Here is a 15,470-nt window from a genome sequence, read left to right as displayed (position 1 = left end):
GACCAAACTTCCTGCTGAAAAAAAATGATTGTGCCTTTTTTAAAGATTAACAGGAAGAGAGGAAGAGTTGTGGCTATAACTATTTCATAGGATTGTTGTGAGGGTTAAACAAATTTGTGCTTAGAACATGGAACCATGTATGAGTTGAGAACTTGATTTAGTAAAATGTCTCATAAGGGAATATATGTATTCCAGAATGTGCTCTCAATAGAGAAACTATTTGGGAAGAAAATCATCAGAAGTTTTTTTTGATGAACATGAGAAAAAAATTAAAATGTTAAGTTGGTCTTAAGTTTTCTTAGCCGAGACATCTATATTAGTAATCAACCAAAATAACCACGGTGATTAAGTCTGTTGTGAAATTATTCTGTGCTCCTGGACAATTACAATGTGGGTGATGCAAACGCTCACCCCTGACACACTCTGTTTTAGTGACATATGAGGCTGATCATCTTAGTCCCACTTTTGTATATTGTTTTTTTTCTTGAGACATGTTAGCATATCCAAACCAGGTAGGCTCCTATACCTGGGAGCAATTCTGTCTCAGTATCTGAAAATTAATGTTAGAGTTTCACGCCTCCTAAAGGGTGTCCTAATAGTTTCCATTAAGACCACTTCTCTTCAGCACTGAGGAGAGGAAGAGGAGAGAAACAGTCAGAGCAGTGAGCTCAGGGGGGTGAGAGCATATTTTCCCTAGAGTAGGTTTTAAGGTATAAACTTAGTAGATGGACTTGAGGCAAAGCCTCGCCATATGATATGTCTGACAGGGCTTCTACTGGTGCCATTTTGGGGATGAAACACTTCTGCATTTCTGCAGCATGTCTCATCTCATCTGGTTGTAATATGTACCATTATTTTCTGAGATCTAAAACATTTTTTAGGAATGTTCTCGATGTTACTGTCAAATAATCTTTATGAAAAATAAGACGTTAGAAGATTATAGATGGGAAATTGACCTAACTTTAGAAAAAATATATATTTGTAAATCTATAATGGATTATTCTATTATTTGTTTCTACTAGTGTTCTAGAATAGTTAGTGAACAGAGAACGTGACACTAGAAGTTAGTGCAGATTCAAAAAAATTGTGATAATCTTATGTCCTTCCATCTAGTGTTGATTGGTTGGGGATGAAGTATGTGTTGCAGAGTGTATTTGATCATTAACCATAAAACCATTGTGGGTAGAATAGGAAAATGGTGACTGAACTATTAGAGGCATCTTCATAAGTGGCTGGCCATTCAAACTCAAACGCGTATATACCCGAGTGAGGAGTTCTATGTCCATTACTACAGACTAAGACCTACAGTTTTCTTCTCCAAAGAAAACGAAGCTTTCTTCTTAAATCTGCAAATAGAATTAAAATAAGAGGCCTAGCTAGTTACAAATTAAATAATACATGTGAGAATCAAACACATTTTAACAGGTCAAACCCAAATGATGGCGGCAAGGTTTCCTTACTTTGGTGGTACCCTGTCAGTCAATGCTTACTCAGATGCATTGGAAAATTATTCTTGTGTGCCTAAAGAAAAAAATACTACATTTCATGTTTCAATGACCATTTCCCTTGAACAAAAAGACCTTAGGTAAAGAAGATTTCCCAAATGGCAGCTGTTGATTGAGCAGAATGCATCTGAGACATTGCAGTTTTGAGAGTTTGTACAAATGGCTATGCCTCTTACTCCTCCCCCCACCCATGGAGATTCAATTAATAAATAACAAGAAGAAGATGAATGTTTCTGATGAAGGGCATAGTCTACATTACATAAGTAATTTTAGAGAAGGCAAAAATGATGGTGTGATATGTTTCTATTTAGATGTCTGCTTTCAACATTGCATCTACTAATAGATATTGGAAATAAAAAAAAATAAAATGTAGCTCCCAATTGGCCCTCCTCACCAAGATTCCAGGGTTAATAAACACCCTTTCATCTAAGAATCCCAGGATGGCAGCGCTTGCTTAGCTGTCACTGGGAAAAGGTCCCTACTCACACTGATGGAAAGTGTTGTGAGTTTTCTATAGTATTGGTTTTGTGCTTCCTTCCATATAACATAAGCTCAGTAAAGACAATAATTTCTTTCATGCTCTCACAAGTTCTAGTATGTTATTGATTATGCAATACATTTTCAATTCTCATTGTTTGTTGCCCTATTGGCAATAAATGTGTGTCCTCCCCCACCCCTCTTCCTCTCTTACTGTTCTCCAGTTGATAAAAAGTAGATTGCTTTTATGTAAAGAAAACTTACAAATTCTAAGTGTTTCGTCGTTCCTGTGAAGCCAAACTATTATCTTCTAGTTAAGTAAGCAGACAATGGATCAATACTGTGTCTTCTGAAATATCCATAGGACATTATCTATCAATATTAACCTCATTGGCTGGAAGTTACCATTTCTCTACAAATACTATCATTGAAATAGCTCCTCCTTGGCAGTTTTTTTTTTTTTTTAAATAAAATATATTAGAAATTGTACTTTAGAAAAATAACAGAGATTTATTCCTCCCCTTTATTTTATGAAAGAAGTCAGGATTACACTGATTTCTTGCTTCAGTTTTTTGCCTAGAATAGTACAATCTAAAATACATTTTGGTATCATTTACCAGAGTTAATTATAACATGCTAACTAATATGAACTATCTTAGTTTCCAATTTCATTAAACTCTATTACAATTACCTTTTATTATTTCAATCTTCAAAGTCCTTTGCTTTCGATGGTGGGAGTATGTGGGAAGTTTGGTGTAAAAATATTTTGGGTATTGGAAGATGAAATGACCTTTTTTATTACTCATTTTTGAATCATATTTCACTTTTTGCAACAAAAAAGCACAAGTTACCATGGAAATGTATGATGGCTATATGTATCAAATGTAGGTTACGTTCAGTGGTCTCTTTGTTCTTTTAAGTGAGGAAAAAAATGTTTGAGTTAAATTATAGGAAATAAAAAGTGCTCTTAAATATTATCTAAAAATACACAGTTTTTGGTGGTATGATGTAACATTTGATAGCCCATGCAGGATAGTAGGACTATGTGGTATAGGATTAAGGGATGATGAAGGATGTCCCATTTATAGACACAGGGGGAAAATGTGTGGAAAACAAAGAAATGGTTTGGAAGCACACGTTCACACTCATGCTAGGTAGTTTTATTTTGGACTGCATCCTAAGTGCACTTCTTTTTTTTGACTTGTAATATAAATCTCATTACATGGTACAGATTAAGTACTTAAAAGTCTTGAATTTGTGCTTTAACTTGATGGGCAATGAGTCAGAGTTTTCAACCTTTATAAATTGAGTGTATTAATATGCACGTAGAACTAAATCCCACCTAGATGTCTGGCAAGCAGAGAGTATTACTGAAATTTAAAGATGGGGACTATTAAAGAAATGCCATATCTGGAGATGAACAGTCTGACTCAGAAAACACGAGTTCCGGGCCTCAGAACTGGTCTTGGAATATTACATTTGATCAGTTATTTTGACTCTCAATCTCCTCTCTTTTTTTTTTTTTTTCTATAAAGAGAGTACTAATTTGAAAGAAATGAGAATGTGAGAATGAATTAATTATTGCATAAGTGACTTGAAGATTCAAAAACAATCATCACACAAGTGCTCAGATTCTATAAAGGGTGCAGCCTTCAATCACTTCCCTCCCTTTCCCAAATACCAGATCTAAGGGCTGTGGAGAGCTTCGTTTCCCCAACTGTTCTTTCTCATCATGGGCAAAATTTTGGGAAAAAAAAAGACAGTGCTCAATTTATGTTTTTCACACCTAATGAGGTGAGAAATTCTAGGCAGGCCCAAGAAACATTTTCAGTGTACTGGAATTTGATCTCTGTGAAATTTAGCAGTTTCATTGTGACAGTTTTAGCTTAATTTTACATAGTTTTCCCTTGCATTGTTTTAAGTCTATGTTAGCTTTTCTTTCCTAATAATACAGATGGCACCAAAAACAAACCAGTGAAATCCTGTTTTTTTTTGAAGTACAGAAAAAAAAATTAGATAATAATTTACATAAAGAATCTCAGATGAGAGAAGAACCCTTTTTAAATATAATGGTAGAATAAGAATTTTCTAAATTCATTAGGACCGTAGTTTTAAAAAAGACAAGACATAAAATATTAATGTCATTAAAATGTAATATTCACTGGGTATTGATAATGAATAGTCTGTGTAAAGTTTTTATTATGTGGGCATAGCTTAAGACGTTGGAAAAAATATTTACCCAGCATGTTTGTGTTAATAGCAATTTTTTTTTTTTGCCTGCTAATTCTTCAAAAGCATATTAATTCCTTCAGGTCACTAAGTATGCACAGCTATAGTATTATTACCTTTGTGCAATTAAGTAATAATCTCCATAAGTTTGTAAATTACACTTAAGGAAGCAACTTAACTCACTAAGAAAGTAGGACTAACTATACTATTTGATAGGTTATCTTGTCATCCTGTCAAATCTAGATAGCCCAGTGGTGGGGGTGGGAGGTTTAAAAATATATTTTTAAAATGAGAGAAAATTGTCTATGGCCGTGCCACCCTGAACAAGCCCGATCCCGTCTGATCTCAGAAGCTAAGCGGGGTTGGGCCTGGTTAGTACTTGGATGGGAGACCACCTAGGAAGATCAGTGTTGTAGGTGTAAAAAATAAAAAAAATAAGGGATTGTAAGCTGACAAGGTCCTTGCAACCTGTGAGGTCAACCAAGGGTTGCCTCGCCAAAAAAGAAAAAAAAATAAATGAGAGAAGATTGGACTGCATACTAGCAATTACTTACTTTTCTTCACAATTGCATTTTTTCATTCTTACAACATCTTAGATGATTACACTAGTTTCCTAATCAGCCCTTTGATTCCAAATTTAATATACTGGCTGATAGATGTCTTTCTAAAGTACTTTAGTTATTTCTATGCTCAGTAACAAGTAGTGAGTGAGTCCTCACAGTCTGAGATTCTCCACTATACATTAATGTTATCCCACCATTCACTCCAAGTCCAATTGTTCCACCAAAACTTGCTGAAAATAGCGTGAGTGCGAACCAGACTCTTGGGGTATCAAACTCAACACTCACTCACTTAGGCAAGTTGCTCACACACTCTGTGCCTCAGTTCCTCATTTGTTGAATGGGAATGACAATAATAATCCTCACCTTGCAGAGCTTTTGTTAGAACAAAAAATGTTAAAACATGTAAATGCTTAGAGTAGTACCTTGCATACAGTAAGTGCTCATGAAATATTAGAGATTACTCTTGTACTGCTGTCCCTCTGACTTTGTTTTTGCTGCTACTACTAACATGTCTCCCCGTTTCTGCATATCAAATTACCATTCCTCTTCAAGACCAGGTGCTTTATCTTTTATCGAATTCGTATGACCATTAAAACTAAATGTTATGCTATAAATGACTGGAGTCTGGTTCACCCCTATCAAAGTGCACTCCTCTGAGCCCGCCTTGGATTTCAGTTGCATGCCCAGGAGCCATTGTTCTGTGCACAGGAGGCTGAAATCTCAGGAGCAGGGTGAAAATCTGATGTCGTGCCCTTCGATGTATCAAAATAGTAATTGTGCATAGGAAATATTGAAAAATATCTGTTTAATGACTAAACATTTTAATGTGATAGCTCTGAAAATGAGAATCTCGTGTTAGTCTGCGACGAGACTCCTTTTTGTAGCTTGAAATTTTAACATTTGGTTAAACTTTCTCTGATGGATTTTTTTTGTTAACATCAGTTTTCCCCTGGGTTTAATAAAACAAAACTAGGATAATTACTTGTGAGAAAAATCCTATCTTGGTAAAATTAGATTTTTCTACTACATGATAGAGTATATACTTTGTATGTTACAGTAATGATGTTGGACATTTACATTTAATACAAGAGTCTTTAAGAGCAAAGTTTAATATTTTTATGATATTTTTCTCCTTATGGGCATAACTACATACGAGGGAAAAATTATTTAAAATACATACTACGGTATTTGCCGACTGAGATTTCTTGATGCTTCTGAAAGCTGCATTCCTTCTCTCTTCTCTCTTTTCATTTATTTTTTCAAGCACCATATAATACTTAAATTTTAAGTTTCAAGAGAATATGGAGAAGTATATTTACAAAATCCAGATATTCTTCATCTGAATTTCAGCCAAGAAGCAACTTATCACGCCACCGAAACAAGATATGTCACTATGGAATTTGATTTATCACATGCTTCAGTTCTTAATGGAACAGAATAAGGCAATCTACCATGATTGTTGCTTCGAGCAGAAGGTTAGAGAAGAAGTAATGCAAACAACCTCAAAATGAGGATGATGGAAACTATCCGCTTCTCTCTGGGCTTCTTGCTGACATCCACCTTGGATCCTCGGGTCACTCTCAGTCAGATCATCTCAATCATCAGCCTCCTTATGTGACATCTGAACAAGCTGAAAAATTATTATTTTCTAAATTGGAGAAATAAGTGGTTACACTGCATCCTCTGTGGAAAATTTAAAAGTATACTTTGTAAATATGAGAAATTCATGAGGCTCAAGTGATTTATACCCTCCTTCAAGAAAATAGGGATCGGGGTAACAGAGAACCTTCTTATAACTCATGCAACTCATTGCAAGGTCAGCAGCCAATAAAGACATCACCACCTGTGATTAATTGTAGATGTGTTCCACCCCCAAGTTTCTTTTTATCTGGAGTCCTCTAAATGCCGTGATGGGGCCTTTAGTGTTCTAGCTTTGTCCTCCTTAGATACCTACGAGACATAGCCAGGGAGAAGTAAAGAAAAGGTAATGTTAAGCTGATGACATTTCATCTCGGAAGCGTAATGTCACTGATACTGAAGAAATGTTTTTGCAGGATAAGATATGAAGATGTAGATTATTCGACTGGCCTAAGTGTTATTTTAATATGCTTGGCATTGTAATTTACAGATTTCGCATTTGGCTTTGTGTTTTAAAAAATACCTAGTTCTTGCTTTTCCAGCAAGTGAGAAATAATTTGTGTGTGTGTGTGGGTACAATAGTGACTAGGACTTGTTTCCTCTGATATTTAACTGTTTTCACAGAGGCGGCCTCTTATTGGTAACAGTTTCTGAGGTCATGGTCATAGATAATTGTATTTATTTATTTCCATTTTATAAGTCCACTGGTAACCTCCAGCGCTGCAATGCATATTACAAACTTTTTTATTATCTCATGTTTATTGAAAGTGTACACTGTATTTTATACAGAATTACAGGATTCTACTAATTTCTCTGTGTGTGTGTGTGTGTGTGTATACACACACACACACACATATCTATATACATATATATATACATATTTTTTTCTTTTGCTATATAAAGTACCCCTCTAAGATATACACAGTATATTATCATTTTAACTCCATTTTGTAGATAAGAAAAATGATCTATTAGAAGTCAAATGATTAGCCCTTAATAAGTAGCAAAGCCAAACTATATTAGTAGAGCTATATAGAATTTATATTTCTTTCTCTTTGAATCTGATCACTACATTTGTTAAATCTTTAGCAAGTGTTTATTACACTTGAAATCCTGTCATGTGTGGAGCTGAAAGAAGCATACTAAAAATGCAAGTCTTTGCTGTTGCCTTTCAGAATGATACATGCAGAGTAGAGGGGAAATGTTACTCTGCTACTTTAAAATACAGTTCTGCCCCAAGCGAACAGTAAGTACAATTTGTTTCCAGTGTAGATGGTTTTGATTGGAAAGTAAGGCTTCTAGGATAAGGTTTAGAGGGAGAACCCCAAAACAGTAAGATAGCTAGGCTACTCCACATAAGAAGTAAAGATAAACTTAAGGGTGAAACAGCAAAGGATAGATGATAAAAAAGATAAGAGTGAAGAGAAAGTTACTCTGAGCAAGTTAGGATGGCTACATAGAATAAAAGTAGTGATATTTCTGAGTGACCAAGGATCTTTAGTATTGCAAGGTAAGGCATTTGCTATGTTGCTCTGCAATTTAATCCTCAATTACCACAAACCTTTAATAAAACTTTTTATATTCGTATGTTCTACAGATATATATTCCCCAATCTCCCCAGCCCCCCAATCAGGAAAATGGTCTGTGTTTCATAGCTGGGTTTATGAATATTGTACACAAACTGAAGAAGATGAGACAAGGTAAGATTGAGGGTTCAGTAGATATAAGGACACTGAATAAAAGTGACCATGAAAATGTTAACATTCAGAGAATTTGGGGAGGGTTTGAAGCTTTAAAGGAAAAGGTTACCTCTCAGAACAAGCACAAAGTTGATGTGGAATTGTTCAACTTGCTCTCTCTTAGTCTCCTTATGTTTATTTGCACTTTGATCTTCCCAAAAGTCTCTTTTATATTCAAATAGTTTCTTCTACTGGTTAACTATATAATTATGGCATCAACTATACAGTGCAAACTCACAGAATTCGTGGAGGTGAGAAGTCTAACTAATGCAAATATTGTTTACTTGATGGAAAAGTGGAAAATAGAAAGGGAGGACCTAGTTACCAAGGATCGGGCCCTACATGGCTAATTGGTGCCTCTATGATCTTTGAAGAGCAAGATGAACTTGCCTAACCTCTCAGTTAAAGAACCTGTGGATGTCCAAAGCTATCCTTCACCATGATTTGTGAGAATTTTCGGCTAGCATTTTCCTTTTTGCTATATGCTCCCTTTTCCTTGACAATTAAATCTTTTATAGTATACACACACACACACACACACACACACACACACACACACACAGATCCATTCAATATTTAGTGAATATGGTTGACCTTACTAAACTTTGAGGGTTGTATACCTGTCATGGTATACAACCTTCTTTCATCTCCTTACCTCCAGTCTCTCTTCCTATCATCTCTATCTCTTTCATTTTCTCTCAATCTCAAAGGTAGGAAAAACTTCCTTTCCATATCTCACATGTAGCAACTTACTGACACAATTTTATAACATCCACATACATTAAAAATATCACCCTCCAACTCCTAGTTGACTCAAGTATTTCTTTTACACAGATAAGAGTTCTCCCTAAAAGGAATTCAGATGATAACGTTTCCTCCAAATTTTCAAATATATAAATATTTTGTATCACATCTACATTATGGATACCTGCAGACCACACTTATCTAAAATTACAATTACCAGAATTCTTCTGATGATTTAATAAGTATTAAAAACAGGCAGCTTAGAGGGTTAGAATTTAGTTGTCTGGCTTTTATAAATAATACTCTTAGTCTTTAGCACCCTAGATAATGTTTAAATATATTAATTGACTCAGGGTTTATCTAATTGGTTTATAGAGAAGATAATTTAGTTAAATGTTTAATTTATTTTTAAAAATGGTAAATTAATACCTGTGCTTTCAAGTCTGTCTATGAGAAATCCTATTTTAGAAATCTTTAAATCCAAACGCAGTCGAGGAATCTCTTCTTTTTTAACTTTTCCATTTTATCTGCTATTTCACTGTGATACCAAATTGCTCTTCAAAAAATCTTAAGCCTATTTCAAAATTCTCACTAATTTCAAGTGATAACTAAAATCATTGGTTATAGATCTAGTGTCAAATAAGTCTTTATCTCTTCCTGTGGGCGGCTATCTTCTTGACTGATGTAAGTGAAAAAAGAACTACAGTGCTTTTTTCTCGTTGAAAATGGACAATTTAGCCACCGCATGTCTGCCAATGTACCTCCGTATGAGATGTAATTATATGTGAAATAATAACCTTGCTGCCAAATAGTTTTCAGTGCTTTGCTTTTTATGAGAAACAATACATTTTTAGTTCCAAAAGGCAATAAGATAATGACATTCAAGTCAATCTCTCATTGCTTTTACTTTCTTACTACATTTTAAGGCTCTTGCTCATCCCTCTCTAGTTTTCAATGTGTTAAGATGACAATCTCTTATTATAATTTAGATAACATAGCCTTTGGTTAATTTTCAGCCTAAGTTTTTCTCTGAAAATGTACGTATTAAAAAGTCTATTCTCAATTTATGATAACAGGTTTTAGAAAACACTTCTCTCACATAAATCATCATCTATTATTGTGTAGTGTTAGGAATTTATAATATACTATTTTCACTAATCTATTTTAGTCAATTAAAAGCTTGTTCAAATAAAAAAGGAGTCCGGTAAAAGAAAAGTCAATAATAAATAGCCAATATTTATTTAACACTAACAGTGGATCAATCATCATGCTAAAAACTTTATGTACATTCTCTCATTTTTTCTTTCAAAATACCCATGAAGTAGATACTATTCTTTAATTTCCATTTTACATGAGCAAAGTTGGCTTTTTTAAATGCGATTTTCCCCCCTTTCTTGCTTCCCAAGAAGCTAGTCAATTTTTGCATCTGTAGCTGAATATCTTTGTGTTACAGGCTGGAAGCAAAGTTGTCAAGTGTTCAGAAGACGCTCCCCTCTTGTCTCTTACTTGCAATATCCTAGGCTCATTGAGACAGAGGATTGCAGGAAAGGGTGTGATAACATTTTAAGAAGTAGCTGTGAGTCAAGTGGGAGAGAGAGGATGTTGAAGCAGTGAGGTTATTATTTTATATATTATTTCTTCACTTTCAAAGAAATTTAGGGATTCAGGAAATGAACGTCAGCAGACACCAGTTGTATTAGTTACCTACTGTTTTGTATTATAACTAATCTCAAATCCTTCCACAGTAACTGTTGATCAGGAATTTGACAGCATCCTAGCTAGGTAGTTCTGACTCAGGGTCTCTCATGAAGTTCCAGTCAAAAAAAAAAACTTTGTCGTTCAGAGATTAAGTCATCTGAAAACCAGACTGGAGCTGGAGGATCTGCTTCTAAGATGGCTCTAATGCGGCTAATAAATTGCTGCTTGCTATTGGCCAGAGGCTTTTGTTCCTTAACACTGGAACTTCTCTGTAAAGGCTGCTTGAGGATTTTCATGACATGGTAGTTGGCTTTCCATAGAGTGATTGATCCAAGGTGAACATGACAATATCTTTTGTAACTTGGCTTAGAAGTCACACAATGTCACTCCGTTATATTCTGCTAGTCATGTAGACCATCTCAGATACAATGTGGGAGGGGACTACACAAAGGTGGGAATTCAGAAGATGAGGATCATTGGAGACCATATTAGAGATTGGTCTATCACACCAGTAATACATTTCTGTTACATTAGGATTAGACACCGAAGACCAAAGACTCTGTTAATACCTTTTAACTCATTTCCTGTTTAGAAAAAAAACAGTGCAGCTCACTGCCAGCATTAATATAATTTTATATAAACATGCTCTTTGAGGCTGAAGCAAATCTGACTGGTTTTTAATGTGAACATAAAATATAAAATTGTTCTTGGAGTTACTTTTAAACAGAACTTCTGTCTAATCCTAATGTAACAGAAATGTATACAAAATTGGATTCATCAAATGAACCTTTGGCTGAGAACTGTTCGAGAAAGATGTTAACATCATGTGTAAGAATGCTACATTTTCTAGGATTTGACATTTTCTGCAATCGAAAATTACTATATTTTGAATGGAAATACCACTACTAAAAACAAGATGCTATAAATAGAATGATGTCATTTGTTTCCAAAGACTATCGATATACTAGAGCAACGTGAAAATAATGATACAAGTGAGATATTTCTCAGCAAACTTTGCGGGGGGGGCGGGTAAGATTAGGACTATAATCCATGAGTGTTCTTGGGGCAAATGGGAAATGAGTTGTCTCCCAGGACATTTACATGACTGTTAGGAGGAGGGAAGTTCCCCCAAAGTGAATGAGACTAGCTTTTCTACTCACCTGGTAAATTTTAAGGAGATTCACAGTCAGCCAACAAAAATTTGTATAATATATTATTTCAGGTGATGGGAGATGTTCATTGACAAATGAGAGCAAAATCCCTGTCTTCAAAGAGCTTATATTCTAGTATAATGAGATAAATGATGAATGTACAAAAAAAGTAAGATAATTTCAGAAGAAAATAAACAGTAAAGAGAAAATAAAATATGTTAATATGATGTAAACTGAGAGGGGATTCTTTAGTAGGTGCTCACAGAAGACGATTCTGAGAGGACATTAAATTCAAATCTGAATGGTGAGAAAAAGCTATATAAAGATCTGAGTAAGGGGAATAGAACTGGCATAAAGAAGAATAAGCGCAAAGGTCAGAAAAAGCCACTGTGATTAGAATGTAGAACTAGAGGGTAAATTAGGGGCCAGATCACATAGGGTCTTAGGTCGTGGTAAGGGATTCTGATTTTATTCTAAATTTATTAAGCATTTGTTGGATGGTGTTAAATAGGGAAGAAACACCATCTGATTTACACTTTACAAAGTTAACATTGGCTTTCTGTGTACAACTGAAGAGTGAAAATTGGATGACTTTTACAAGGCTGTTTTAGTCAGTCAGGAAATAAATTTTGATTACTTGAATTTGAGTTGAGGCACTGAAATTAGGGGAAAGTAGTCAGATCCAAGATATGTTTTGGAAGTAGAACCAAAAGATTTCGTGGTGAATTAGAAGTAGAGTTTTAAAGAAGAAAAATTGAGGATGACTAAAATAAATGACTTGAGCAACTGGACAGACAGTGGTACCACATGTAGGGATGGGAATGGCATGGAGGTTGGAGAAGACCTTTAAGTTTAAATAAACTAAAATACTAATTTAAGATGCTTACTAGACATCAAAGTGGAAACGTATAGGCAGTAGGATATAATCGTCTTTGAGATATCAGGATTGGAGATATGCACTTGAGAATCATCAGCATAGAGATGTAGAGTCATCAGCACATAAATAGCATATAAAACAAGGTCATCTAAAGAGAGGGTATAAATAAGAAGTCAGCACAAAAGATAATGTCCAAAGTGTTTCAAAGAGGAGAATATGTCAAATGCTGCTGGGATGTTGAACATTGTAAGGGCAGGGTAATGATTGTGAACTTATACAAGACATAGACTGTTGATGTCCTTGATAGAGATAGTTTTATTTTTATTTTTTATCTTCTTTTTTTAATTAATTATTTTTTTAATGGTCACATTGGTTAACGAAATCCAATGCTTCAGCTCTACACTTTAACAGTAAGGCATATATATATTTACACTGTGTGTTCACTTCCCATAGTTAGATTTCTTTCTGTCACCACATATTTGACCCCTTTGACCCTGTCTACCTCTCCCCTCCCCCCGACCCCATACCCTCTGGTATGGTAGTGGGAATGAATGCCCAAGCAGAGAGAAGTAAGGAGACATAATAAATGAGAAATGAAGTGAATGAATATAGACAACACGTTGGGGAGTTTGGGATTATTCAAAATTTATTCAACTCTCATAACTCTTAGAAGATTCTGTATAATAGAAAAATCAGCAACTCTGACTTGTTATAATAGATATTTCAAAAGGGCCCAATGGAAAATATTTTTTAGAAGTTAAGATTATAAAAATATTGCCTTGATAACTTTGAAAGATATAGGAATTCAGCTGAAATTGTTTTTGCTTGGTTAGAATGTAACATGCTGCCCAACTTAATCCGTTTCCATAGGTATGATTTTGAAATGGCTATATACTTGGGAATGTCTAACTGATCTATATATATGAATTATTTGTTTATGTTTATAAATTATTTCATGTTTTTTTAAATGAAGTTTCTGGATTAACAAAAATCTCATTTTTAATTTCTTTAAGATATTGGACACAGTGTATCATTTTCTACTTGTAAAGATTTTCTTCTTGTATCCTTCTTCCCCAAGACACGTTTCAGCCAAATGTCTTTTATTTTATTAAATTTTTATATATTTCAGGCAAAATGTAAAAAGGTATTGATATATTTAAGGACATCTGGGTACCATAATGCAACATAAGAAATAAATGTTACAAATATAGATGAAGCTTTTGGTTTATTCTTCTGTGATTGTATTTCCTAATTTTTCAAGAGGTATTCATTATTCTGAATTATTCATCATTTTCATACGTGTGTTTACATTTTATCACATATATCTGGTATTACACATATATAGCATTATTTTGCTTGCTTCAAAATTATATTAAAATATTGTATTATATATCCATATGCTATATGGTTTTGCCCAACATTATGTATGTGAGCTTCTTTAAAGGTAAAAAAAATTATCTCTAAGCCCTTGCTATGTAGTATTTCATTATATTAAAAATTTGCCATAAATATATCCATCTTTAGAGTGATGAAAATTTGGATTGTTTCCCATTTTTTCATTGTTATAAACAGTGCTCAAAAGGGCTTTCTTATAAAAGTTTGCTTGTACATATAAATGAGTGTGTCACATGGTTATGGCTGGCAGGGAACTGAGGGAATGCACACCTTAATACTATTAGATATTGTCTCATTCCCCTCCCAGGTCTTTGCACTAGTTAATACTTCAACCATCAATGCAGAAAAGTTCCCCTTCCTCCATGAAATAGCCAAGAGTCAGTGCCGGTATTGTACTCACAGACACCTTCAAAGCCTGCTTTAAAATTTTTCTAGATCAGCACTGTTGATACCAATTGCAAGTAATGGCTTTCATTCATTTTTCATTACAACCATTAAAAATTCCTTCTACTATAATTCAAATTCCTTTCCTTCTTGTTCCAACCTCACGTGAAATAAAGAATAGTATAACTTGCCAAATACTGCACCTTAATATTTATTGTCTTAAAAAATTTCTTCTTGGTTTAAACAGAGTTCTATAGAAATAATAATCATAAAACAATTAATGATTTTAGTGTTGTTTATACTGATCCTGCAGTTTTTGAAACATAAATGTCCCTGAAGATAGGTGATTCTGGTGTCTGTGTTGGGCGGTGGGGATGGGCAGTCTCAGAGCAATCAGGGCAAGTAAGTTTGGGATAGGATGTGAGATATTCTGAAATTAATAAATTTATTAAAATATGCTTAATCCAGAATTTTCCAAATTATTTATCTAGATTATTTGACTAAATATATATTTTTTAAAGCTGGATTAATATTTTATGACCACTGTTTTTTCATGGGATAGTAGTGTTTTCAGGAAGCAAGTGGAAAATATTTTCCAAAATATTTGAAAAATTTTTCCCAAAACATTTTATTTTGATAGCAAGACTTTACTTAGCATGTTTGATTTATAAAAAGAGCTTCAAAAGGCTTTCTTTTTTTAAAAAAATAGAACTGTTTGACTGCTGATGTTGAATATCTGAATGGTAATACCACGTTTAATGGATTAAAAACATAAAAGAAATGAGTGTTTTTAATTTTCTCTTGGGTAGTATAGTCTAATTGGTAAAATGTTGGATGGTGTTTCTGTCCTCTTTATTTTCCATTTCTAATATAGAATCAATTAAGAGTAAGCAGTTGGAAATAATTCTTAACATAATTCTGTGATCCCTTTTATAATATAGTTAATGTAATTCCTCCAAGTAAATGGATATCAATTTCAGTAAGTTTCCTAAATGGAAGGTGCTATATGAGGCCTTTCATTCTACCATTTTAAAATTGACAAGTACATAAGGAGTAAGAGGTGATTTTAT

At 34.1% G+C, this 15,470-nt stretch overlaps 1 pseudogene; it reads left to right on the top strand.

Moving 5' to 3' along the window:
- Positions 1-4,512: 4,512 nt before the first annotated feature.
- LOC112481446 lies at positions 4,513-4,630 on the top strand (annotated as a pseudogene).
- Positions 4,631-15,470: the final 10,840 nt, after the last annotated feature.

The sequence above is a fragment of the Pteropus alecto genome, unplaced genomic scaffold (assembly GCF_000325575.1).
Source record: "Pteropus alecto unplaced genomic scaffold, ASM32557v1 scaffold72, whole genome shotgun sequence".
NCBI lineage: Eukaryota > Metazoa > Chordata > Mammalia > Chiroptera > Pteropodidae > Pteropus > Pteropus alecto.
The sequence above is the reverse complement of the archived record's forward strand: the minus strand, read 5'-3'. Positions and strand labels throughout refer to the sequence as shown.